Genomic DNA, 18,457 nt, shown 5'->3' on the forward strand with positions numbered 1-18,457 from the left:
AGGAATACAGGTGGCCTCATAGGAGGATGAGTAATGACATGAAAATAATATATTTGTCACAGCTTGCTAGCAACAGAGGAAAGTTTAAAATGGGATTTGAAAAGCAGGGGTGGCCCAAACCCAGAATAGATGGCCTCAAAGCACCGATGATTTTAAATTTTATTTTACTTGCCAAAGGGTTGGGGTAAGGTTACTCACACTTCACCGCAGGCTCACCCTCCTTCCGGAATGTAATCACAGAGCAGCAGCATCATAAAAATAGAAATAGCTTATGCATCCATTTGTCACCCCTTCGGATACAGCTAATCAGAGCATCCCTGAGCGACAGCCAGGGAGCAGGGACATTAAAACAAATTTGTTGGTGCCACACAACAATTGAGTTCAGGGTTAGAAGAGAGGGCAGGATGGGTTCTATGACTTGAGATGAGGCATATGACTCAAAAGGGTTTGCATCTTCCTAAAATGTGAACACATGTGACTCTAAACTCTAGATGCTGACCTAGAAGTCAGGAAGGCAGGCTGTATCTTCCTATCAGTAGGATATAGGATTTGCCTGCTGACTCTGGTCATTTTCAAGTTTCCTAGAGAAGATAAGGGACCACCCAAGGTGACTTAGGTGATATCGGGGAGCTCAGATATGAACCCAGATTTGCCCACTTTCTATGATAACACACTCTTTATTTGTAATGAAGAACTGAAGGCAAATGTTGCCTGAGGCTCAAAGAATATTAGATTTGAAAAAGACCCACCAAGGACCTAAATTAATATTTCTCAAACTTTAATGTGCAAACAAATTACCTATGGGTACTGTTCAAAAGGCAGATTCTGATTCAGTAGTTATAGCTGGAATTCTGCAATTCTAATAAATTACCAGAAGCTGCTGATTTGACTTTTGTCTAAAGAACACATTTTGAAGAGCAAGGACCTAAGATGCTTCAATCTTTTTACTCATGTGAGAAAGCCTTCAGAAAGAGGATTACTTGTCCAGGATCACCATATGCACTGCTAACAGAGGTGGACTAGACAGTTTTTACTTGTATGTTGTATCATTCTCACTAGCACAACCCCCAGAGTCAGAAAAGTCCAAGTACAAACACAGGTCTACCCTACCATCAGGTTTTAACCCCTCAGTTTCTTCATCCATGAAATGGAATAAATAATTCCTCTACCTCACCAACTTTTTATAAGAATTAAATGAGAAAATAGATAATAAATTGATTGCCATAGTGTCTGGCACATAGTATATATTTTCATAAAATAGTCTTCCTGTTTCTTACTATATTCAGGTAAAACTAATGACGAACAGAACTGTCAAAAAAATACAACAAAAATTACTAGATACTAAAGGGAAGAGAATGGCATTACTCACAGACAACTTGCTCTTCCTTCTAAGCATTTAACAACCAAATAACATAACCAAATTTCTAAATTAAAAGTTTCTGGTCTTAAGGGCTACAACAAATAATTTTGCACATTGATCTAGGTACATGTCTAGCAGCCACCATTCACATTATAGTTACCACAAAATTGCATATTCATCACAACTTTCTGGCAGGGGGCAGTACGCAGAGTAAGAGGCAACTTTTTTCTGATTTGCACAAAGGTCCCTTTGGACTAGCATTGGTGCTGCCTTTATTAACCCTCTAGGTACACTCGCCAAGGGGACTATATCATTTTGTAAGCATCCAGCCTTATCTTCCTCTCTCTTGGCTCCTTGTCTGTCCTCAGAAACACAGGAAAAATTGTTTTAAAGATTTTTACGAGTCAAATGCCCATTGCTCTTCTTCACAAATCAAGGCAACATTTAATTATTTCACCTCTACTACTCACCCCACTTTCTCCCACTCAGTTCTCAAAAGAAAAAACACTCCTCAACCATAGTTGACTATGAGATCAATCTCACTCAACAAGTTAAGACTCACTCACAACTCAGATGTTAAGGATGCCCTCCAACTTACCTGTAGTATGAAGACAAAATATCCATAACCACATTAATTATAGCATATATTGCACAGAAATTATACATATATAATATTAACATCTCAGTGAGATTAATTTTCTCACTGAGATTATGAGTAAACACTGGAGGATGTTAGAAGATTTGGGGACCCAATAATATAAAAATTCCATCCTCAGGCACAGATAGATCTCCCTGTATGGTGTCCATACTGCTAAAAACAAGTCCCCAGAAAGTCGCTGATGATAAGCCCCACATCACCAAACTGAGACTTAACTACAGTTTCCGCTCTCTCAGAAATGGAATCTTAAACCAGTCAATTGGGAATCTTTTGATTAGCACTAGACGGGTCATCTGCCTTACACAGCCCTGCCATCCCCTAAAGGAAAGTAACTTTACACTAACCAATCCACTTTTTTTGCATAGTATAACTTCCTTGTTCTCTCTTCCTTCTGCTATAAAAGTCATTCATTTTGTACAGCTCCTCGAAGCTCCTTTCTCTCTTCTCTAGATTGGATGCTGCCCAATGAGAATTTATTTTTGCTCAGATAAACTCTTAGAACTTTTAATATGTCTCAGTTTATCTTTTAACACTACATTGCAATATAATGTTTTCATTAGTTGAGTACACATTTGCTCCAAACCCCGATAAAGCACTCTAGTAAGCTGGACATTATTAGTGCAATTTTGCATCAGAGTCAACCAACATTTTGTGGTCTCTACCATATCTAGTTCTTTTCGCATGATTTTTCATTAATTCTCACAACACTGTGAATTGGGCATTATTAACATTTCACCACTGATGCAACAGTATCTCAGAGAGGTAAAACATCTTGTTTAACATCTCCAGCATGTAAGTTGTAGGGCCAGGATCCCAAACCAGATCTCTAGGATCATTCTTTGTTATATTTTTATTTTTTGTAGATTAGGGCACCCTAGAGATTTGAAGAGACTCATCAGAGCCTAAATGGGTGGGTCACAGATGTTCCAACTTCTTCCCCACGGTCCATGCCACCTGGCACCACCTGGTCCTATGATCCACTGCCAGGTAGAAAGGCCACCTCGTTCCATAACAATCAGAGCCTGGAATGAAAGCAGTGAAGTAGACAGCTGCCCTTTCCTGTGTTCTGTTTTCATTGCAACTGCTGCTGAGATAATCAGATGTTCCTTCCAAGTGATAATTTTTGGTTTGTTTACCCCGGCCATTTGAGGCCCAAGCTAGGTTGTGGTTGGCAAGATGAGAATTCAGCAGGGTAGCTGGTGACATCTGAGAGTGGGGAGGCAAAATTAGCACCAAGAGGTGTTCACAGCCAGCAATGAGCAGCAGGTAAGGTTCAGATTTTTCTAATATTCAAGGGGAGAAGGAAAGTCCCAGATCTCAGGCATTTACTCTGAAAATTTCCAGTTCTATTATCAAGACCAGAAGGACCACCAATTGTAGGCTCAGAAAACCCGACAGTACCTCCCTTACCTTCTCTTGGTCTTCTCTTATCTGTAAGAGAGAAAGCTAATGAATAATTTTGCTGTAATCATTAAACTAGAAAATGTATTCATCTGTTTGAAATATAGATATTTATTGAGTGTTTCTATGTATCAGGCAATGGGCTAGTTGCAGCAGAGACAATGGAGAATAAGACAAACATGGTAGTTATTCACCTAGAGGTCAGAGTTCTCTGAACATCACAGGTAATGAGCAATGGTTATTTGCATTATAATGTGATAATAGACAGTCCTATTAAAATTCTCCCTGAAACTCTTTTCATTCTGCTTCTAGGATGCTATGATCACATTTTCTCCTCTTTCATTGATCTCTTCATATTTCCAAACACAAAAGACCTTTAAAATGGCCTAAAAAGTCCTACAAGGTCTGGCTCTATTATCTCTCATTGCTCTCCTCTTCATGGGGTTCACTCTGGTCTCGTGATTGAATACTGCTAAGCAGGCTCCCCTGCCTCAGGTTTAATGTGCTTTCTTGTCTTCTGCTAGAAATGCTCTTACTCTAAGAATCTGCATGGAATCATCTTTGTCCCTCAGCTTTGTGCTCTACTTTCACTTTTTCAGCACGTCCTTCCCCAGCCACGCTACTTAAAAGTGCAACTCTCTTCCCACAATCACCACACATCCCTTGCATTATTCTTCCCCCAGTCAGTTATCACCACATGAGACACTTTATGTAACATAATAAACGATTATATGGTAAACTAGTAACTATAAATTCATGCTCAATAAGGAGAGGGGTCTTCACCTGATTTCATTCAAGGCTGTATCTCCAAATACAGGTATAAGCCCTGGCATATAGTACGTGTTTGATAAATATTTATCAAATGCAGATACGGATGGGTGAATGAATGAAAGAATGAGTATAGTGTTTAACAGGAGGACCAAAACTTGTCTTGGATTATTAGGGATTTTAAGGTTTTTGTTTAGCTGTAAAAAAAAAGTTATGTAGCTTTTACAGTGTTTAATAACCTCAATTATAATTACAATTATTATTACCATTAGTGGAGTTAGTAGGTTGATGTGGAATCTGCTTTAAGTAAGTAAATTGAATCAATTTCATGCTGACTGCATTTCCTTTCCCCCCTCAATCATGGTACCAATCATTCAGTTTAATAAAATGAATTTCCTCCATGGAGAAAAATACCTTTTTCTCTCTAATGTACATTGTGTACAACCAAGTGGGGCTCTCAAATACATCTGACAATACAACTAAAATATGTGGTGTCCTAATAGGGATCATTAAAGCTAGGAGAAGTTTTTTAACATTGCATATATTGTAGATTTTCCCATGTACATTTTGAAAAAAGATGTGTTATCCATTTGATTAGACTCAGAAAAGCCACGCAACAGAAGTTAATCTTGTTTTGCATCCATCTCATTCATTCTAAGGACAGTTACAAAACATATTATGTATATTTAATAAACTGTACAATGCCCTTGTGAACTGGGCACAGACCTTAACATTATTGCACAAGAAAAGATAGTGGTTTGTTGTGGAAACCAAATGACCAAGTTGGGAATGAAACTGAGATCCAAAATTGCCATGGAAGCATTATTGTACACCTCCTGGAAATTCTGCTTTCATTTTCAACAATGCACAAGTCAGGTGGAGGGATGATGGGTTTCTCTTTGTGATACATACTTGTGTCTCACTGTTATGCCTTTTAAATTATCATGGGACACCAATCTGGTATGCTTGCCCAATAAAGAATCATTGTGACTTAGTGTAGGGGCATCAGTAATGGAGAAATGATTAATAGATTTTTACTTCAGTTCTGTATTACAGCCAAAATCTTCTGAATAATCCATTTATAACTTCCTCATTCTACACCTGTAGGCATCCACAAGGAGAAAAAATAAACAGAAATCAAAGGCTCAGTTAAACATTACCACTGAGTAGAAGTATCACTTAGAATACACAGCCTTTCAGTCTTGAAACTTTTCTGTTGAAATCTACTAATTTGACTTGCCAGGTGATCATGCACAATTCTGATTTTCTTTTATTTTCTCTTTTTATTGAAGTATAATTGACCTATAACATAATGTTAGTTCCACGTGCACAACGGAGTTGACATTTCTGTATCTTACAAAATGACCATCATGCCAAGTCTACTTACCATCTGTCACCATAGAAAGAAAGTTATGACAATATTACTGACTTTATTCCCCATGCTGTGCGTTTCATCCACATCACTCATTTATTTTATAACTGGAAGTTTGTATTCACCTATTTTATTTTTTAGTCCTAATAGTTTTTTGGTGGCGTCTTTAGGATTTTCTATATGTAGTATCATGACATCTGCAAACAATGACAGATTTACTCCTTCCTTTCCAATTTGGATTATTTTTATTTCTTTAAAAAAAAAAATTTTTTTTGCGGTATGCAGGCCTCTCACTGTTGTAGCCTCTCCCATTGCGGAGCACAGGCTCCAGACGCACAGGCTCAGCAGCCATGGCTCATGGGCCCAGCTGCTCCGCGGCATGTGGGATCTTCCCGGACCGGGGCACGAACCCGTGTCCCCTGCAACAGCAGGCGGACCCTCAACCACTGCGCCACCAGGGAAGCCCTATTTCTTTTTCTTGCTTAACTGATGTGGCTAGAACATCCAATACTGTGTTGAAATAAAGTGGCAAGAGTAGGCATCCTTGTCTCTTTCCCGATCTTAAAGGAAATGCTTTTAGCTTTTCACCACTGAGTATGATGTTAGCTGTGGGTTTGTCATATATGGTCTTCATTATGTTGAGGTATGTTCCCTCTGTACCCACTTTATTGAGACTTCTAACCATAAATGGATGTTAATTTTTACTCAAAATGATGTGTTAAAACAGTATTCCAGAACATTATTCTTCATAAGTATCATCCCTTTTCATAGTTATCATACAAAATATAGTGATACATGGACAGGTCTAGCGTGTCCATCGGGTCAAATTACAACTATAAAGAGAAATCCCAGAATGAAGGTTAGAGTAAAACCATGACCCAGGAAGGGAGTTTCTTGGAGAACACAGCTCTGCTAATTTTTATGTGTGTATGTGTATGTGTGTACATATATGTATGTGTGTGTATATATATATATATATATATATATATATATACATGTTTTTATTCTGAGATTAGTTTTTGTGATTTAAGCCTTCATTAACAATATTAAATGCTATTTTTAAAAATATTAACTTACATTTTCAAAGTATTTTAAAGCTCTAACATACTAAATTTAAATAATAGTTAATATTAATGTGTATTATTAATGGTTAATCTTAAAAAAACACATAGGAATGTGTGTAAAAGAATATTTGTAAAGGAATATCCCAGTGCATTTTTTTTGTTTTGTTTTGTTTGTTTTGTTTTTTTCAACGTCTGGGTTCTTTATTGGAGTTCGGAACTGTGCTGATTACAGTGGACTCTCATGACCACACAAGCAGTAAATAGCAGCCAGTTTTGCTTGACACCATGGTTTCACACAAAGCAGATAAATATCAGAATGCTTAATTTTCTATTTTAAAAAATTCCTAAGGGCGTATGGCAGAAGAACGCATGGGGGAAAGAAGAAAAAACCACCACTGTGGGAAGGATATGCATAAATAAGTATTTCTTACCTCAAAAAAGTCCCAAGAATCAGAAAATCTGCAGAAGCTTGGTTAATCAAATACTGCAGTACTGATTTAATCAGTATAAAATTGAAAGAGCTTTAGATCTGTCATAAAAATCCAAATTTGGGGAAGGGCAACCTTTAAAACAGCAGCCAGTAGAGGAGGACTGGGAAAGGCGTGGACGCGTGAGCAGGCACGCCGGAGCTGGGGGGACGTGTAATTGACCACTGTCAAACCAGTGTAAGTTCCTTGGTTTCTCATGGAAAACATCTTATACACCTATTTTTCTCCTTCTATGCTTAGTTCATCAGTTTTCAGATAGGTCCATTCCATTTTTTGCCTTGTTTTTCTTGGTAGTATTACAACATCATTTTGCATTCACTCCAATTCCTGACCCGTGTGGAAAAATTAGATGATTTCAAATACTTTCTTCAGCTCCACAATAAGCTGCCAGTCACTCTTCTGCATTTCGTCTCTGAACCAGTCTTTGAGGGCGTCGATGGACTGCCTGCTGATCTTACTGACGATAATATCTGTAGCTTCAAAATGTCTTCCGTACATTTTGGGAGATTCACCAGGGATGGGTTCTATTTTGACACAGACTTCCTGTCCTTTTTTTGCAACATCCACTTGTTTATGGTTTACTTCAATACTTGTTACTATTCCAATGTCAACAAAATTTTTGCTAGGCACGCACATGGGTGTCCCCTGCTTCACCTGGCCTGCTTCCACAGTCACACCCATCACTATCGGATCTCGAGAATTGAAAATAAATTGAGGCAGAATTTTTATCTTGCAGGGAAATACTGCTATGTGTTTAAATTCTTCTTGTTTCTGTTTCTTATAGTCTTGTCTATATTTCGTAAAGGCATCAAATAAATGATAAATAATTTCTGCACTAAAAATTCTAACTCCTAAACTGTCAGCCATTTCTTGTGCATCCCGTTCAATTCTCACATCAAAGGCCAAAATTACTGCATACTGAGGATCATGTTCCAACATCACCAAAGCCTTCATAACATCTTTTTTATGGACTGGACCAATGTTAATTCCTGCATAGAGCACTTCTGATGTTTTCAGAAATTCAAGTAGAGCTTCCAAAGATCCCAGTGTAGATGCCTGGACATAGACTCCTTTCTCTTCTAATTTGATAACATTTAGTGTCTGCTTTAACTCATGGATCAGTTCATCTTTAAGAACTGGGATTTCATCTTCTTTATAAGCCACGAGGAGGGGTAAACCAGCCAATGTTTTTTCCAGGTCTTTTCCAAGAATCTTTACCCCCTGAGCTGCTGCTACTTCTTTATGCTTTTCATATTGGTTCTTTACTCTTAACTCCTTCATAGGAGGAGGTAATAGGAGGCCTCGAATCTGAGTGACAATGGGCCCCTCTACTCCGGGAACAATAATTGTATCTCCTTCCTTCAAACGCCCGTTGATCAATATTACATCTATAGTGGTGCCCATTCCTGGGAGGGTCTTAACCTCCATCACCTGTGCTCTCAGCTCTTCACAGTGTGCAAGTCTCTTACTCAACATGGTCTGAGTTAACTCGACAAGAAGGTAGGTCAGACTTCCCATGCCATCACCAGTATGTACAGAGGTAGGTACCAAGGACACAAAAGTGCAGGGATCTTTATTCTCATAAAACAAAGCTGCGTTCAACCCCTGCTGTGCAAATTCCACAATAATAGCCTTTGCTCGCTCCTCAAATTCATCTTTTGTATTCTTTTTCTGCTTCTTTAAAGTAGCAGCCACATCAGAGTCGGGGCTCTTTTTCCAATCATATAACCTATCAATCTTATTGAGTGCAACAATGAAGGGACACTTTTTAGATTTCAAAAGGTTGATAGATTCAATTGTCTGGGGCTCCAAACCATGCATAATATCAACAACTAAAATGGCAATATCACAAAGAGAGCTTCCTCTGTTTCTCAGATTACTGAAAGACTCATGCCCCGGAGTGTCAATAATCAGCATTCCTGGAATCCGTACATTCTCTCTATCAAAATGTTTAATCATCTTCGTTTGTTCACTAATAGCTTCAAGAGGAACATTGGTGGCACCAATTTGCTGCATAATACCACCTGCCTCACCATCTTGTACATGCATGTGACGGAGTTTATCAAGAATTTTTGTCTTCCCTGTGTCCACATGTCCAAGTACACAAATAACAGGAGCTCTTAGCTTCTCTGTATTTACGTTTTTACTATGTTCAAGTCTCCGCTTCTCGATCCTCCGTTTTGCTTTGTCGTAAGCCCGTTCTTCTTTCGTTCGATCATCATCAGAGTCATACTCAGATTCTGAGCTCACTTCTTTACTTGGCTTTTTATCTAACGTTTTCCCCGCATCCGTCTCATCTGGCACCTTTTCATCTTCTTCATCGCCTTCACTGCCTTCACTGTCTCCTTCTTCTTCCTCTTCTTCTTCACTCTCTTCATCCTCCTCCTCCTCTTCCTCCTCTTCCTCTTCAGGGTTTTCTTTTACTTCTATATGCACCGTGTTTCCTGTTTCTCTCTCCTCATCACTAGCCATAGCTTCCCAATCATCCAATCCAGCATCTTCAGTTTCTTCTTCCTCTTCTGGTTCAACAGGAAGTGGTGTCTCTTCTTTTTCAGGTATTCCTTGTTCCACAACTTCTACAGCAGCACTTAATTCCATTGGTTCACATACTTTATTTTCCAGCTGCTGTGGTGTTTCGTTCTTCTTTTTATCTTCATAAATTGGCCTTTTCTCTGGCAGAGTCTTTTGATGGCACTTCAACATCCTGAGCTTGTAGAAGTTTAAGGGTAGCTTCGGCTCTGGCTCTGGCTTCTCTCTGGGATTTAGTTAAAAGTTTCCCTTCTTTTTTCAAGCGTTCTTTTCTTTCCTTTTCTTTTTTCTTTTTCATTTCTCTTTTTTCTTGTTCCAATCTTTCCTCTTCTTTACGCTTGGCTTCCAATTCTTCAAGGCGTTTTATCCGTTCTTCCTCTTCTCTCTTTCCTCTTCTTCTTTAAGCTTAGCCAGAGCTTCTTGCATAGCCTTAACTGTGGCTTTGCTAGGTCCTTTTTTCTTCTCTTTTTCTTTTTCTTCCTTTTCTCCTTTCTTTTTCTTCTTATCTTTTTTCTTTTTGTCTCCTTCATTGTCATCTTCTGCAGCTATGGGAGCCTCTCCTTTCTCTTCAGAGGCAGGAGGTGCTCCAGAATCACTTTGGATTTTACAGCTTCCTCTTCAGATTTCCTTTGAGCTTCTTTTGGTTTACTCTGATCCTTTTTACCAGATTCTAGCTCTTCTTTTTCTTTCAGCTTCCGCAGTTTTGCCTTTTCTTCATCTCGCTTTTTTCTCTCACGCTCTTTCTTTTCTGCCTCTTTTGAGCCATTGTCTTAATTTTGAAGGAGGAGTCGTCATCTGCATTCCCACTCTCTACATTAGGACCTGGCTTATTTTTCTGATTTTTTTCTGTCCTTTCCTGGACTGCAAAAATTCATCTGATTCATCACCACTTTCACCAGAAGAATGTACTCTCATACAACCTTTAATTCTTTTACTGTTCTCCTCATCCTCTTCTGACCCATCCCACTTCTTATTTGATTTCTGAGGTTTCCCTTTAGCTTTTTTGGAGAGTTTACTAAAATCATCATCATCATCACTCCCAGAGTACATTTCCACTTTGGGTTTTGCAGTCTTTTTTGATTTTGAATCTTTATCTTCCAATTCTTCACTATCATTATCTTCAAAACTTTGTTTTTTGCCTTTCTGTCCTTTCTTTTTTTTATCTTGTTTTGAGGTGGATTCATCTTTATTATTTTCTGTTGGCTTTGCTGTAGCAGTTTCTCTGTCAGCTTTGATGCCTTGAGCTTCCCAAGACAATCCTTCCAGTTCTTTCAGGATGTCATCTTCATCAAAATCTTGCTTTTTTCCCTCCTTTTTCTTTTTCCCCTTTGCCTTTTGAGGTTCCTGTTCCTTGGCAGCACCAGCTCCTTCTATTTCTGCAGCCAAGGCATCGAGATCAACGTCATCCTTGGCACTGTCTTCGCTCTTGTTTTTCTGCTTCTTTCCCATCGTGTGTCAGCGGCACTTGTAGCCCCAGCCCCTCTATTCGGTCTCTCACAGACCCACTGTCCCCCGGCCGACTTCAGCCTCCACTCGGCTCCGTCCCCCTTCGCGCTGCTGCCTCTCACAGCCGGCTCTCCCTCCAGTGCATTTTTTAAAACCTAGAGAGCACTTGTAACATATTTAAGTAATCACTGAACGATACTCAATGGATTAGATGTGGCAATAAATGTCTCAGTAATTCAACTCTGGCAGTTTACTATCATCATCACTCTTGGACCTATTGTGATCTCAGTTCTTTGGGGGTAGTAATACTACAGAGTTCCTTGTCCTCAGCTTCTGCAGAGTAGGAGGAGAGAGAAGGTTGGAAAAGTCTACTATTTCAAATGCCTACAGAACATGTACCTTCATATTTATGGGGAAATCAGTAGTCTCAAGCCCCTACATGGTTATTACTTTTTGGACTTTATCAACTACAACTTCCTGCCTCATCCAGTCTACTCAAGTCACCTAGACTCTTGATGTTATGCCTCAGAAAGAACAAGTACACTTCTGCTTCAAGACCTTTCTTGCTCAGATCACCAATACTAACTCCAGTCTGCTCCCATGTCCCCTTGTTAAGGAAATGTGCCCTGATCACCACCACCAACTGCTACCCGTCGGCCTGCCTTTCCCATTCCTTTATTTTATTAGTCTCTATAGAACTTAAACCCACCCAACGTATGATATATGACCTTTGCTATTTGCTTACTGACCACTGTACCCTACTATAATGGTAAGGCATCACAAAGTAAGGGGAATTTTCTGTTTTATTTACTATTTACTGTTTTTATAGTTTATTGTTATGTGCACAGGGCCTCTAACAGTGTCTGGCACATTGTAGGTGTTCTTTGATATCTGTTAAATGAAATGATGCATATAAATAAATAAACCAGTGTGATAAGTTCAGGTGATGATATGTGCTCTAAAGAAATAAATGAACAGTGGTATAAAAAAACAATTGGTGGGCTTCCCTGGTGGCGCAGTGGTTGAGAGTCCGCCTGCCGATGCAGGAGACACGGGTTCGTGCCCTGGTCCGGGAAGATCCCACATGCCGCGGAGCAACTAAGCCCGTGAGCCATGGCCGCTGAGCCTGCACGTCCGGAGCCTGCGCTCCGCAACGGGAGGGGCCACAGCAGTGAGAGGCCCGCATACAGCAAAAAAAAAAAAAAAAAAAAAAAAAACAATTGGGCATCATTTAGACAAGGCACTAAGGAAAAATTTTTCGGAGCATTTGAGATAAGGCCTGAAATGATGACAAGGAGCAATCCTTGGAAGAAACAGGAACAGAACATTTCACACAGAAGAAGAGAGTCTGCTGAGAACCTAAGTGGGGAGGGAGTGAGCTCAAATTGTTTGAGGGGCAGAAAGAAGGCCAGGGTGGCTTATGTGTAGAGAACAGTAGAAGAACAGAATGAGTAGAAGATAAGGGTGGACAGGAAGACAGGGGCCAGACAGTGTAGGACCCCATGAACCATGGTAAGAAGATGAATTTGATTTTCAGTATAGTGGGAAGGTTTTATTTACCTATATATGTAGGCAAATCATGGAAGTGGTATGATATTGCAGCAATGGAGATGAAAATAAAAATAATAATAAAGCTTCCCCTCATTTAAAACTAAAACTGCCTTTTACAATTCAGGACCAACCAAGCAAAACAATTTTATCAGGCTTAACGTTTTGGGTTTAAAAGAATGATATTTACTTACACAGATATACTATTATAATACTGAATGATCTTGAAACCACCTGACCTGCTTTATTAAAGACTTACTCAGAGGAGTGTTGCCTACCAATCCCACTTGATCATCAGTGTATTTTAGTTTTTCTCATACTTAGAGATTCTAATCAGTTTCCTTTACGAAACTGAAAAACTTCACTGTTCATCATATTCACTGTTCTACAGTTTCAGGCTGGTCTTGTTTTTTTTTTTTTTTTTTTCTTCTCACTTTGCATGAAAAATATGGCCAACATGCTCATCTAATTTACTCTACTACTGAAGTATTTTCAGAACCAATTAAATGTTTACACTGTTCAAAATTAGATGATTAAAACTAATAATGTTAAGATTCCTTCAGTGAAGAAAATAATGTTAAAACAAACAAACAAAAAGCCTTGAAACTCAGCAGAAGGTACTTACGGAGATATCCATATCTTGGTAAATAAACACTAAAGTGTTAGGAGTGTAGAGAAAATTAGAAAAATTGGATTCCTTTGAAAATAATTGAGTTCCTGATACCATTATTTTTTGTTTTATTTATTGATTTATTTTAGTTTTGTTTGTTTAACATCTTTATTAGAGCATAATTGCTTTACAGTGTTGTGTTAGTTTCTGCTATATAACAAAGTGAATCAGCTGTATGCATATGTATAACCCCATACCCCCTCCCTCTTGCATCTCCCTCCCTCCCACCCTCCCTATCCCACCCCTCTAGGTGGTCACAAACCACAAAGCTGATCTCCCTGTGCCATGCGGCTGCTTCCCACTAGCTATCCACCCTACGTTTGGTAGTATATATATGTCCATGCCACTCTCTCACTTCGTCCCAGCTTACCCTTCCCCCTCCCCATATCCTCAAGTCCATTCTCTATGTCTGTGTCTTTATTCCTGTCCTGTCCCTAGGTTCATCAGAAACATTTTTTTTTTTTAAGATTCCATATGTATGTGTTAGCATACAGTATTTGTTTTTCTCTTTTGACTTACTTCTCTCTGTATGACAGACTCTAGGTCCATCCACTTCACTACAAATAACTCAATTTCATTTCTTTTTATGGCTGAGTAATATTCCATTGTATAAATGTGTCACATCTTCTTTATCCATTTATCTGTTGATGGACACTTAGGTTGCTTCTATGTCCTGGCTATTGTAAACAGTGCTGCAATGAACGTTGTGGTACATGCTGATACTGTTATTTTTAAGAAATTGGAAGCCAACAATCCTAGTGAGTGAAAATGACTGAGAAGATATATAGGTGTGTGAGTGTGCCATGTGTATGTAACACCTTCCCTTATTTCTTTCATTACTGCCCATTAATCCATGTGTAGATACTACCTATGAGGTCACTCAACCTATGACCAACAATATAGATCTATTCTATATCTATGGCACTTTATAGCTTACCAAAATCCATCACATATACCATGTTTCCTAACATGAGAACTAAGTGGTTTTTTTCTTATTAGCAACAGAAAATTCCCATGAATAATTGTGGGAAAGAGAAAAAATAAAGTTGCTACAAAAGGGTAAGCCTATAACACACTTAGGGCCCACATCTTGGTCTCTAATATAATCCACCAACTAATAAAACAAACATACAAACAAACAAAACAACACAACTCTTGGAGAAGAGGCTGATTCTTTGGCTAAGGCAGGATTTATACAAGGTGAGCCTGAAGCATCTTGTAATGGTAGCAAGTAAAAAAGGGCTCAAGAGGAAAAAAAAAAAACACAAAAAAACTATGATAAGAGTACAGTCATCCCCAAGTATCCACAGAAGATTTGTTCTAGGAACCACTGCGAGTACCAAAATCCACAGATGCTCAAATCCCTTATATAAAATGGCATAGAATCTGCATATAACCTATGCACATCCTTCTGTATACTTTAAATCAGTTTTTGTTTTTGTTTTTGGAACTTTCTGGAATTTTTTTCCATATATTTTTCACCAGCAGTTAGTTGGTTGGAACCTCAGATGTGGGATACAGAGGGCTGACTGTATTTCAAGGTACACAAGAGCCAACTGAAAGGGCCCCCCCACTGGTTAAAGCTGGAAAACATTTAGCAACAAAATAAACAAAGTCATATCGGATCACAACCCAAAGTGTAAAATGAATATTCATGAGTCAACAGTGGTACAAATAAAGATTGAATACATTGATTACTGGGAGATACAGAGAATATTAAATAACTTATGTAGACCCTCCGTCATCATAGCTCCCTCCACATTAAGTGTGTACTGCACACAGCAGACTTTCTTGGAAAGGGAAAGATTGTAACTTGCCAGAGGAGAGACCTGGCAAACTTGACCTCAGCTGGTTGATCAAGATCAACATCAGTAATAATTCATGTTGAGAGCATGTCCCTTTGATATGTTATGATAAAAATGGCACTTTGCCTCTGTGATCTTACTCCCCCAAACATATATCTCCATCTAATCCTGAAAAAAACATCAGAGAAATCCAAATTGAGAGACATCCTACCAAATACTTCATCAGTTCTCAAAACTGTCAAGGTCACAGTGGTCTTAGCTTGGATTGCCATAACAAAATTCTATAACATGAGTGCCTTAAAAACAGACAATTGTTTTCTCACTCTTCTGCAGGCTAGAAGTCTGCAATCAGGGTACCAGCATGGTTGAGTTCTGGTGAGATTCTCTTTCTGGCTTGCAGACAGTCGCCTTCTCACTGATTCCCATGAGGGCGGGGTGGGGGTTGGTGAGAGAGAGAGAGAGAGTGCAAACTCTCCAGAGTCTCTTCTTCTGAGAACACTAATTCTATCATGAGGGCCCCACATTCCTGACCTCATCTAAACCTAATTACCTCCTAAAGGCCCCATCTCCAAATATCAACACACTGGGTGCCAGGGCTTCACAATATAAATTTTGAGAGAGACATAATTAATTCATTTCATAGTAGTCATCGAAAAGAAGAAGAACTGGATAAACTGTGATAGCCAAGAGGAACCTAAGGAGGTATGATGACTAAATGTACTGTAGTACCTTGGATGGGATCCTGGAACAGGAAAAGGAAATTAGGTAAAAACTACAGAAATCTAATGTATGAACAGTAGTTGATAACAATGTATAAATATCAGTTCATCGATTATTACAAATGTACCATACTAATGAAAAATGTTAATAATAGGAGAAACTGGCTGTGGGGTGTATAAGAATTCTGTGGACTCTCTCTGTAATATTTCTGTAATTCTAAAACTCTTCTAAAAACTAAAGCTTATCTTTTAAAGTACAAAATTAGAAGGTCATTTTAAAAGCCCAAACCAGGATATGCTAGTTAACTGCAGATCCTTTTCTCATTACAAACCATAATCCCTTTTAAATATCCTGTCTAATCTATCTGCTTTGAGACCATTAGGTGGCAGAGGTCTCTACAGGTTAATTAAGTTGTTGTAATGTGTGTGTTTTTAAGCATTTGCATGCTATATACTCTTTCTATATTTTTATTCTTTTTGGTCATTTCAACCTTTGCCCCCCCATTTTACCATTACAAAGTGCTGGTTAAATGGGAAAAGTCCAGTTGGCCCTTTCTGCAGCCCTTATTATAAGGTAGACCTGGTACTGTATAATCTTTATCACTGTGAAGCCATCGGCTAATTAATCTGTGTAATATTCTTCTGACAGAACTATGCCAGTCACTTTTTTTACAGTGTAGAAAACTAATAGCTAAGTGACTTTTCCAACCCTTCCCTGTAAGTTCATTAGGATGTCAACTAAATTCTTAATCCAAAAGTTCTAACATAGGCAAAAGAGGATGCTGGACTTGGAGGAAAATATTCTAGGTCATCCCCTTCAAACATTTACAATTTTTCCCTCAATGTATTTGATGGGTCATTCCAGGCTCTCTTGGAATATTTCCAATACTGAAGAACTTGCTGTCTTATAAGGTAGCTCAAGAGACAGGTCACTAAAAATGGAAATAGAACTTGCTGCCACTGTCATTATTGCTGTTATTAGGCAGCACTTCTTGGCAGTGACCTGAAATATGCTTCCCTATTACTTCAGTTCTGTGGATCTAGTTGTGCTGCTCAGAGCAATACGTTAAATCTACTTTTGAGGTAGTTGGAGGTTGCAAGAGGACCTTCGTCTATAAAGAAGACAGTGAGAGTCTAACTCCACCTCTGAAGCAATCAGAAGATAAAGATAATTAAAAACAAAAAAAAAGAATTTAAATCACTGATTAAAGAACAACACCAGGAAACAGTAATACAAAATAATTAATACTCAGACATATGCTTCTAAATTACTGAATTTGAAGATATTCTTCATAGTTGTGTTTGTCAAACCAGTGATCAAAGGTGGTCTGGCTCTATATCAATAGAGGAGTGGCTGAATAAATTACACATTTCCCTAGAATATCTCAGGAACGACACACTCAAAACAGATAACTGTGACTTGATTGCCTCCTTCTAGGGAAGGGAAGGAAATCATTAAAGACAGATGGAAAGAGGCTTGAATTTCATGGTACACCCTTTGTTCTCATTAGATTTCACACTTTTGCATGCCTTAAATATTTAAAAATTGCTTACTTCATTTAAAAATTAACTGGGAATTTATGCAATATATAGACAATAGGTAAATGGAAACATACACAATTACGAAGAGAGAAAAATATCCTGCATTAATGCATGATTTAAAATCTTGGCTGTTGATCATATTTTGATAATTTCCATCTAAGTCTTCTGGATATATTTTAAGTAACTTAAATCATGCTACATATTTTAATTTTACCCTAATTTATTGGCTTAGCATCCATCTTATGTACACACATTTTTTTCATTTCACTACAAAATCATTATAAGTATTTTTTTTTTAAATTTATTTTTGGCTGCATTGGGTCTTTGTTGCTATATGTGGGCTTCCTCTAGTTGAGTCAAGCAGGGGCTACTCTTCTTTGCGGTGCGTGGGCTTCTCATTGCGGTGGCTTCTCTTGTTGCGGAAAACAGGCTTCAGTAGTTGTGTCATGCGGGCTCAGTAGTTGTGGCTCGTGGGCTCTAGAGAGCAGGTTCAGTAGTTGTGGTGCATGAACTTGGTTGCTCCGCGGCGTGTGGGATTTTCTCGGACCAGGGCTCAAACTCATGTCCCCTGCATTGGCAGGTGGATTCTTAACCACTGCACCACCAGGGAAGTCCCTAAAATCATTATAAGTATTTTAATGGGTACCTGATATTTCAAAAGAATGTGTACCCAATACATTAATATTTTATTCTTTATAGAATTGGCTCCATAATGCTTTATTTATTCTAAATACTTTGTCCTCATTTCAACAATCTTCACAGCATCTTCACCAGGAGCAGACTCCATCTCAAGGAACCACTTTCTTTGTTCATCTATAAGAAGCAACACTTCATTCGTGAAATTTTATCATGAGATTGCAGCAATTCAGTCACATCTTCAGGCTTCACTTCTAATTCTAGTTCTGCTGCTGTTTCCACCACATCTGTGGTTACTTTCTGAAATGAGTCTTGAACTCTTCAAAGTCATCCATGAAGGTTGGAGTCAACTTCTTCCAAACTCCTGTTAATGTTGATATTTTGACATCTTCCCATGAATCATGAATGGTCTTAATGGCATTTAGAATGGTGAATCCTTTCCAGAAGGTTT

General features: G+C 38.5%; 1 pseudogene; it reads right to left on the minus strand.

Annotated features, from left to right (window-relative positions):
• Positions 1-7,179: 7,179 nt before the first annotated feature.
• Positions 7,180-11,198, minus strand: LOC131761179 (eukaryotic translation initiation factor 5B pseudogene; annotated as a pseudogene).
• Between the last annotated feature and the right edge of the window lie 7,259 nt (positions 11,199-18,457).

The sequence above is a fragment of the Kogia breviceps genome, chromosome 8, assembly GCF_026419965.1.
Source record: "Kogia breviceps isolate mKogBre1 chromosome 8, mKogBre1 haplotype 1, whole genome shotgun sequence".
Classification (NCBI taxonomy): domain Eukaryota; kingdom Metazoa; phylum Chordata; class Mammalia; order Artiodactyla; family Physeteridae; genus Kogia; species Kogia breviceps.